Source organism: Aquarana catesbeiana, linkage group LG06 (assembly GCF_042186555.1).
Source record: "Aquarana catesbeiana isolate 2022-GZ linkage group LG06, ASM4218655v1, whole genome shotgun sequence".
Taxonomy (NCBI): domain Eukaryota; kingdom Metazoa; phylum Chordata; class Amphibia; order Anura; family Ranidae; genus Aquarana; species Aquarana catesbeiana.
The window spans coordinates 56775078-56785989 of NC_133329.1; the positions used below are offsets into that span (position 1 = coordinate 56775078).

Below are 10912 nucleotides of genomic sequence, written 5' to 3' on the forward strand. Positions count from 1 at the left end.
CTAATTACGACTTCTTGTATGTGGACGTGGGGAAGAATGGCCGGATGTCCGATGGTGGAGTGATCGCCCAGACGGAGTTCTACAGGCGTCTCCAGAATGGCAGCTTGGACTTGCCAACTCCAGAGGACAATGTGGAAGGTCTCCCATTTGTGTTCGTTGCTGATGAAGCGTTTGCGCTGGGGGATTCCATTCCCGATGAGGACCCTCACCCCGGAACAGAGGGTTTTTAATTACCGGCTGGCCAGAGCCCGAAGAGTGGTGGAGAACACATTTGGAATCCTGGCCAGCCGGTTCCGACTATTTCTGACACCCATCCATATGGCGGAGTATAAACTGAACCATATAATACTGGCGTGCTGTGTTCTCCATAATTTTTTAAGAAAACATTCTGCCAACTATGCTGGCTCAGTTGGGCCTGAGGCCGGAATCCTACATCCAACAACACCGACGGCGCTTGAAAGTGGCCGTCCTGGCTTGCCCTCCCTGAGTGCCCGTGATGTCCGGTTACGCTACCTGGAGTTCTTTGCAGGGGCTATCAATATGCCAGACAATATGTGAAGCCTTTTTCAAATAAAAAAAAAAAAAAGAAATTCTTTGTGGACATTTACTGCTTGTGTTTGTTTTAGCTGACCCTGACAGAAATGTGTGGAGTCCAGAAAATGTCGTGATTGTGTAACCTTATTATACAAAGCACTGTTGGCTGGTATTTCCTACATGCAAAAACACATTTCACTCCAAGTGCACTTGCAACTGCACTGAACCTGCACTTGTAGTGTAAAGTGGATTTGTCCTTAGGAAATAACCCCCATTTTTGCATAAAACAGCAACTACATCACCCCAAAAGTGTTGTAGTGTTGAGACAATAATCCACACATTCTTGGGTAAGCCACTTTTTTTATACCTGCACAATCACATGTGCATTTACCAAAGGTTTTTAAAACAAACCAACATGTTTGTTGTATAACAATTTTTGCAGTAGTCAAAAATCGAAATATCCATTTCGGATAAAACAGGCCTGTGTAAAACCAACAAGAAAGCCAAAAAACTTGAACTTACAAAGTTCACATTAGGTAAAACCTGAAGGCTATATCAGACATCAGTATTTAGGAACTGGGTTTGATATAGCGTTCAGATGGGGGGAAATCACCCCTGGAAAAGCCAAATTTGGAAGATGCACACCAATTTACGAATGTCAACATGTGCTATCTGCCATCAGGGGGGATCAAGGGACGTGCTTTGGGGGAGCAAGCCCTTCCTCAATGCTACTTTACAATTGAGGAAGGGGTTGCACCCCCAAAACGCGTCCATTGATCTCCCGTGATGGCAGATAGCACATGTTGGCACACTGTATGCATCCTCCAAATTTGGCTTTTCAAAACATTGCAAAACATTTTAAAAGATTGGACCACAATAAAACAAGTGATTTTGTGGGGTTTAAATTCGCCCCAAAACATCAATGATGTTATTATTTTTTTAATCACATCATTGATTTTTTGCTGGATGTTTTGCAGTTCGGAATTACACCCCATGATCTCCCCGATCAGGATCTGGGCACTTTCAGAAGTAAAGCGTTCTCTATCCCTCACATCACGATCACCTAAAAAGAGATAAAGAAAAAAAAAAAAGGTCTCAAAAATCTGCCACCATCCATCTCTTTTACCTGAGCCTGTGGTCGCAGACACTCACCTGTTGTGGTGCCAATCTCCACCACATCTTCTTCTTCCTCCTGCTCTTCTTCTTGGGTTTGGGGTATTTCACCTTCTTCCATAGGTGGGTGGTCTGTGTTCTCCTGGGATGAGGGGTGTCCTCCGAGTCTTTTCTCCTCTATGTAAAACAAAAATGGTATAATTAGCACACAGATATTTGATGGCAGAACTAGAAATAGGAAACATTGCTTGGAAGTGGGGTACAATTGTCTATTTTAGCCAAGTTCCAAGATGTATATTTTTTATTGGCCTTTGTCAAGCTGCAATACTTTACCTGTTTGGTACAAGCTTCACAGATGTAGCCCCCCCTATAGTATACACTGGAGCACCTGTGTGGCCCCCCTAATAAAAATGGTGTTCTGGGTTCCCACACTAGTGCTCCAGTGTCCAGATGTGAAAACAGCTGCTCAGTGTCCCTTCCTTACACACAATCTAGTTGGCATTTCATTCTAGTAACAAACCCATCTACAAAAACAAATATTTGGCATCCAAGTAGGCCCAAAAAAATGTGTGAAAATGCATATAGCCTAAACAATGGTGTTCTAGAGGCCGAAAGAAAAATGTTTGATACTGAAATAAATGGCTTAATATTGTATAAAAAGCCTTCAATAATGATGATTTCTCGTGAGACGAATTTTGGAATTATTTCTGCTTGAGTCAGCTTAAATCAAACTGTGTGTTTTATTGTACACACATAAACTTGGAAAATACTTACAAAAATAGTACATTCATATTCAGAATTAGTATTGTTTCATATAGGCAAAAAATGTTCAAATATAGTTCATTTGTTTCAAAGATCTGAAAAAAGTTCTTAAAGTCATTAGACCATGTGCTTCCCTTTGAATAAGCTCTTCAAGATGGCCGATTAACTTCTTGTGTCCTGGAAGGAATTCTGTGTGCATAGGAGAGCTGTGTCTTGAATAGGTATATGTGGCTTGGAAGCAGAAGATGTGTGTGCAGAGGCAGAAGACTGAATTCCTTGTGTCTATATGAACTCAGTCTTTCAAATTCGCGCCCAAACACAAATCCCTCCCATACACTCCCTTTTCTCCTCCTTCCTAAGAGTGGGGGCTAGAGTGGATATACAAGCCTCTTTAACATCTGTTTCACTTTAACCAACCCTCTAAACATGAAACAGGATATATGTGAGAGAGCCTATAAGACCACTTAAAACATAAACGCATAAATCAAACAGAGTATTGGTTACATAGGAAGATTTTCAACCCATACATATATTATTTACAAAATCCATCAAATTCTGACAGGGACCTGCATTTTCAGTCAGTGAGTCGTCATCTGGATATCACTAGCTCAAAGTCCTATCACTCACACAAATATGGAAAATGCATATTCTTTTTAATAAAGCCAATTAAAATTTAGATATTGAGAATATAACATTCCCCTCTGAAATATGAATAACAATCATATTTTATCCATTCATAACATACATGTCCCATTCATACTGACTGATCCAATAACTCCAAATGTATTTCCATCACCAACCGAGTCTGCAATACCAAAACCCATCTTTCTCTTAAGTTTATTTTGCAATAAATCATCTCCTTTCTTGATTTCATTTCTAATTCGATAATATAATTTTTTCATTCTAAACATCAAACATAACTGAAATATAATGAATGAATATAATGAATAACATAATAATAATAAAAAGAATAACTATAGGATGTGATAAAATATTTCCTGCTGCTGAGGTTATTGAAGTTTTTCCCCAAATTGATACACTATTACTGAATTTTTTCCACCAATTACTTCCTGAAAATTCTGACCATTGATGAGATATCTCTTGCAAATTACCTTGTTCATGTTTAAACAATATTTCTGCATTCTGAAGTTCCTTAGCCAAAGCTATCAATAAACCTTTATCCTTATGAATTACATTTGCCCATTCTTCCCAAGGAAATTCATCTATCTGAGATATATTATATTGTGTGGGAAGAGCACTTATATTTTTCATAAGCATATTTGTTAAATTTGTTCTAAACCCATTAATACTTATTGCTACAATGTCTCCTTCTATACAATACAAGCCTTGATTTAGGTTTTCTGTATTTGTACAAGAAGAGAAAAAAGTTTTAACCCTTTCTGTATCTGACATGATCTGGAAACAAACTTTCTTTTTATCTACACGAGTAATTAATTCAGAAATTGTTTCAACTTTTTCTATTCTTGCTGAACATAATGTATGATTATGATAACAAGAATGAAAAATACTTTTATCTTGATTAGGTAAACATATAACTTTAGACTGAAATTGTAAACATGATGACAAATCTAATTGTTCTAATTCAGAATTTTCATTGTTAAATGCAAAATCTGTATACTGTAATTTATAATACAATAATTGTGTATTGCTGACGAGTAATCCCAAGACAGTGATTGGAACCAAAATTTGTTCTTGTCCTGCTATTGGAATCATAGAAGAACTATAACAAACATCCTGTTTACATCCTATCCATTTATTTACCCATAAATCTGTATGATTTATAGCATATACATATTCTCTGGGTAAATTCTGTAAAATGCCAAGAGGGGTTATTCCACTCTGAAATGCTTGTGCAATTATTTTAAAATTAGTGGAATATTCAGTCTGGATCTCTAAACATGCTCTGGCAATATGAGAATGTTGTTCACTTAACATTAAATCAAGAGTAATATTTTGAAGATGTAAAATAGATTGACCCATTATATTAGCTGTTTTAATAACCATATTTTCTAAAATTTCATTTAAATTTCTCTGTATTTTAATCCCGTTACTACCCACTAAACCAGCTGTCTCAAGATCAGACTTTAAAGTATTAATGTCCATACTATTAGTAATACTCCCAATTGTGCCAATCCCTCCTAAAATACCTTCAACAATACCACGCTTATTTCTGTTATGATTTCTATTATTAATTCCAAACCATCTTTCAATACCCAATTCCATATTAACCAAATGTCCTTGACATTGTGGAAACCTTGTAGAAATTTTCCATTCTGAAACATTAAAGTTCCACAATATAATGACAAACTTTCCCTCTCTCAAAAGAGTTCTGGATTGGAAATGGTTAATCTGAAATGGATTTGCTGAGACACTTTTCTTACCAACACATGGAGTTTTCCTAGGAGACCTTACAACAACACTTGCCTTCGCACATTTCATTGGATAATTTACTATTGATATGCAACATTCATATATACCAGTATCATTCAAAGATACTCTCATTTGTTGATAAACAAATGTATTATTGATCCAATTCACACTACCATAAATTCCTTTATGAATTATCATAGTAGAACTGTGAAGAAAACTTCCCAAAAATTCATCGTTCCTTTTCCAAGTTACCAATGAATCTTGAGGTACATATATTTTTGTTTTACATATCAAATGCAAACTATCATTATCTTCAAAAATGTTCAAAGATTGTTACCTTTTACAAATACTGACCAAAAACTCCTTCCCAAAATATTACATTTAAAAGTTCCGGGTTCTGTTGTTTAACCTATAAGATCCCAGCATTTTAACAAAATTTGTTTTGGATTCTATTTTAACGTTTACCTCAACATTATTACTATGAATGAAATATAATTCTATACAGCAATCATATCCCTGTCCTACAAATACATATCCATAAAATTCTTCAGCTGTATTAATATCAACATATCTAGAATTATATTCTGTCATTTGTATTAAGATCAAACTCTTGTCCTCTGTATTAATATCAATGTCTTTATCACTTTTATCATCTATATTGATATCAGTGTCTAGATCTCTTTTGTCTCTGAATAATGTAATGATTTTGTTGTGTAATTCTTCAATCCTGTTAACCTCTGCATAGCTGGAACAGTTTGTGATATATTTTACCACAGATAAAATTGTCACTAGGAAAAAGATGAATCCTGTGATGATGATAAATCTTCTCTCTTTAACACTTTCTTTTGTTGAACTGTCATCTTTCTTCTTTTTTAGAATCCATGATTCCTCCAGGTTAGTGAAATATAATTCATTCCTAGGAAAAATAAAAGCAGCATCATTTATCTCAGAATATTACATTTGTTATACCCACATTTTTATTTATACATGCTTTTTCACTAAATTGAGAAATCCTTGAACTAGTACCATTGTCCCTTGAACATCCAAGATGTCAAATGGACCTTCCCAATTACTTTGCCATGGTCCACTTCTCCTGAACCTTTAATTCTGCCTGTGACGTGTATCTCACCATCTCTGGGTGTGACCTTACACATGGCAACTCTTTGATCACCATTTTCTTTCTGTATAAACTTATGCTAACAGCATCTAATTTTTGATTTAAATAAATCTTTCCATTCTTAATTATTAATCTTGATAAACCGTTTATCTTGAATAAAAGATAATTTTGGTTTTAATAATAAAATAACAAAATGTTACAAGAATAAGATATGTGTGTGTGGATATAACAGCAATTCTCATACTGTGTATATGTCTTGTGTATACTGGAGTGAATGTCTGTTGCAACATCTGCTGGAATGCATGTCTGACAAAAAACTCTGTTACAGGCATTCTACTCCCAAAAAAACAAACCCCCTCCTTTTCTTATTCAGAAAGGTTCTTTTTTGTCTTGTAGTCCCACAGATGCAGACTCTCAATGAGTATTCCCCCCTCCTTTTTAAAAAAGTGGGTGTCACATCACTCTCAAATTCCTAAGGGTGGGGCTATGAGCTCTGTGAGTAACCATTTAACTTATACAATACAAGTTTCTTTAAACTTCTAAAACAAATACTACATATCAGTATATATACAAATTGTCTCTTAGTAATCTCCTAAACAAGGAATATTGTAAAATAAGAAATTATGATCTTTTAACTCAAACTTAAAAATGTGTGGAAGGACCATTTTTTTCATACAAGTAACTGCATGTAACACAATTCTGTTCAAATTGTCCTGTATCATCTATAACCAATACACTCTTATGCAAAAGGAGCACAAAATACCAAAAAGAAATATCTTTCCTGAATGACATTCAATACCTTTAAATAACATCCTAATATCCCTTCTCAAATCACAAGCATTGCAGTATAATACACTTCAGAGGGACACTAACTATCCTTGCTGTATACTGCCAACAATAGTTCATTGTGAAACAAGTGACAAAGTAAATTCTTCCTGTCAATAATTCAAATGAAGAATACTTTGTAACTGAAAAAACTGTACCTGCAAACTGTGAATGATATGATACATGAAATCTCTGTCCTATTCCCAAGATGTTACACATTACCTGCATGATTTTACCTATAAAATGGAATCCTCTGCCACTACTGGGATTTGCTAGTATACCTCAAACTAGAAAAACATGATTAATCAACATCCTAGCAATAATTAAAATATCTTTGTACACAGATTAGACAAGATTTAATTACTCTATCTACTGTCTCTTTCAATTTGTCCAAATAGAATTTCTCTTTAAGAAATTCAAGCAATTTTTGCTTACCAATGTGATCTAAACTGTCATAGTTAAATTTAGTGAATTCCACCTGTAGGTGTTGTGGTACATTAAAATATAGAAAATCCATCTAAGTCATGATATTAGATCCAGTTATCATAAACAAAATATAGATATTATATCACCCGATGAGAACTCAAAAGATAGATCCACCTTTTAATTCTCTGAAAACGAAGGAAAATCTTATATTTGTTTTTTCCACAACATAATTTTGACCATATTCAGGTTAAAATCACTAATTCTCCAAACAAATCTGCATCCTTTGCTAATTAAGTACAAAGCTGTTAATTACCCCCTTATCAGGTGAACTAAACCTCTCAATGTTCCATCTGAACAAAAAATAAAAAATTAAAATCATAATAATCATAACTGGTAAAAATTAATAAAAAATTAATAATCCAAAGGATTATCCTTGAAAGTATTAAAAATAGATCAAATAAAAACCAAATCTCTGAACCTCAAATCATAACCTTATTATCCATAGCAAAGAAACAATAACCAGAAAATCCTTACCATCCATGCAGTTCATTTAAGGACTGCTAACATTGTTTTTCACAGTGTTATATGATACATAGTGATACCTTTCCTGTCTTAATGGACTATTTGTAGTTTGCAATCTTTGCATTTGGGTCTTAAAAGGGAAATTAGTTTGATTATTATGGCCTCTATACCTCAAATTACTACACCAGCGCACAGAATACACTTCATAGCGTCTTGGCATCGTTTTCGGATAATACAACGTCTTTTGTATATCATTATTATTAGCCATCACACAAAACCTAGCTATGTGACCCTCTCTTTTGCAAACTAAACATTTAAGAGTAGTTTTTTTTGCATATACCTTTCTTTGAGAATATGGCGATGAAAATTTACATTTCTGTTGAATATTACTATTATTCAAATCAACAGACTTCATGCTTTCATTGTCTGAGGAAATATTAACCTCCTAAAATGACTCCACTGAGTCAACTCCAGAATCAGCATCATTATCCCTCGCCTCTGACTTTGTCACGTGTTCATAAGCTAAACACTGAGCATGTGCAGAAGACTGAGCTTGCAATAATTGCGTTTTAAGCAAACTTATAACATTCTCTTGTTCAATTTCTTTCTGAGTTAAAAAAGCAATACAACTTTCTTTTTCTTTAACCGATTCCAATAATGCATTCATTTTATGTTCTAATGCATCTTTTTCAATCATTAATTTTTCAATATGTAAATTCTCCTGTGTTTGTGCAATTTCTGTTACACTTTGCCTTTGTTTTCCTGGCATATCAAAAACCATTGCATTGAAGACTGTAATTAATTTCATCACATTGCTTAATTTTCTCTTAGATTTAGCTAATGAAAATCTAGTTTTATCAATTTCATTATTTGCCTGTAGGCATTGCTGAAACATAGATTTCCACAACTTAGCATCAGAAAAATGACTGGCTAAACCTTCAAATTCTAAATTACTTTCTTCAGCTAACACATTTATAAATTCCATATTTTGGTACTCACCGAATATAAAATTTTTCCGTTTTCCGCTGGACCCTAATTAAACCGTCTGTCAAGACTTCTGTATCCAAAATCCTCTGGTCTTCACACAATCATCAAAAACGTCAATCAAACGATTCTTCTAGGTTCTTTCAATAATTGCAAAGTTTTTTCCTGTTCCTCACTTTTTTCCCCTCTGTTCAACGGAATAAGTGGCAAAAACTTCTGACAATTGAAACTGGCTGGCGTCCGCCAATGAAATAAATGGCTTAATATTGTATAAAAAGCCTTCAATAATGATGATTTCTCGTGAGACGAATTTTGGAATTATTTCTGCTTGAGTCAGCTTAAATCAAACTGTGTGTTTTATTGTACACACATAAACTTGAAAAATACTTACAAAAATAGTACATTCATATTCAGAATTAGTATTGTTTCATATAGGCAAAAAATGTTCAAATATAGTTCATTTGTTTCAAAGATCTGAAAAAAGTTCTTAAAGTCATTAGACCATGTGCTTCCCTTTGAATAAGCTCTTCAAGATGGCCGATTAACTTCTTGTGTCCTGGAAGGAATTCTGTGTGCATAGGAGAGCTGTGTCTTGAATAGGTATATGTGGCTTGGAAGCAGAAGATGTGTGTGCAGAGGCAGAAGACTGGATTCCTTGTGTCTATATGAACTCAGTCTTTCAAATTCGCGCCCAAACACAAACCCTCCAAACCACAAACCCTCCCATACACTCCCCTTTCTCCTCCTTCCTAAGAGTGGGGGCTAGAGTAGATATACAAGCCTCTTTAACATCTGTTTCACTTTAATCAACCCTCTAAACATGAAACAGGATATATGTGAGAGAGCCTATAAGACCACTTAAAACATAAACGCATAAATCAAACAGAGTATTGGTTACATAGGAAGATTTTCAACCCATACATATATTATTTACAAAATCCATCAAATTCTGACAGGGTCTTGACCTGCATTTTCAGTCAATGAGTCGTCATCTGGATATCACTAGCTCAAAGTCCTATCATTCACACAAATATGGAAAATGCATATTCTTTTTAATAAAGCCAATTAAAATTTAGATATTAAGAATATAACAGATACGAACGAATAATGGGCCCATGAACATTAAAGTTGCCCTTTTAAACGTTACAATTAATAAAAGCATATGGAGCAGAACGAACGGAATAAAGACAGAAAGAATAGGAACACAGCACAACTACTTACTTTTTTGCAGCACTCTCCAGATCTTTCGGTACTGCTCTGGCTCTCTCAACTTCAGGTCCGACCACCGCTTCCTGAGCTGATCTTTAGATCTTCGTACCCCAAATTCCTGTGAAGGCTTTTGATCACTTTAGCAATGATTTTGGCCTTTCGGATGTTGGGGTTGGGGTAAGGCCCATATTTTCCGTCATAGTCGGACTTCCTCATGATGTCGACCATCTCCAACATCTCCCCAAAGGACATATTTGTGGCCTTAAAACGTCTCCTTCTGGATCGGGACGTGTCCGGATCCGGGCTTTCCTCCTCCTCCTCCTCATTGCTATAATTAGCACACACCTGCTCTAAATCCGCCATCATGCTCTTCACCCACTGCGCCAAACAAAAAGGGGCGGGGAATAGACTAGAAAGAACGTCAGGGGCGGGCGGAGTTACATGCATGCCCAGTGTGTATAAAGCGTAACACGCGTGCGTATTACGTACGATCTGTGAGCGGAGGAAGGAGCATTGGACGCGCCGATCATAAGAACGAAGGTAAGAGACAAACTTGTGCCTATACTGCTTCTAGATTGAGGCCTATATTGTAACAAGATTAGGAGAGTTTTGTCTGACATTAGGCTTTGTCTTGTGTTGTGTCTTGCAGTGAACATGGATATCTTACTGAAAGACAATGACTTCATGTCAGTATTCATAGATATGCTAAGGGAGCTGCCCTGTCTGTGGGAGATTAAACACCCCCATTTCAAGAACCAAGCAAAGAGGAAGGCAGCACTGGAGCAATTGTGTGAAATTGTGAAGCAGGTGATCCCCACGGCAGACATCACCTATTTAAAGATATTAATTGGTTGCCTGAGGAGCACATATCTAAGGGAGCGCAAGAAGGTCCAGGATTCACAGAGATCCGGAGCAGCAGATGACATCTATGTCCCCAGGATGTTGTACTACGACAGGCTGCACTTTCTGGTAGGCCAGACTGAACCCAGGCCATCCCTCTCAAGTCTTCCTTCCACGCTTCCTTCCCCC

General features: G+C 35.8%; 1 long non-coding RNA gene across 1 annotated transcript; it reads right to left on the reverse strand.

Annotated features, from left to right (window-relative positions):
- Positions 1–1296: 1296 nt before the first annotated feature.
- On the reverse strand, positions 1297–9354 carry LOC141148451 (uncharacterized). Its single transcript, XR_012245218.1, has 3 exons — positions 8690–9354; positions 1687–5716; positions 1297–1597 (listed from the first exon to the last, which is right to left on the reverse strand). It is a non-coding gene; the product is annotated as an uncharacterized lncRNA (long non-coding RNA).
- Positions 9355–10912: the final 1558 nt, after the last annotated feature.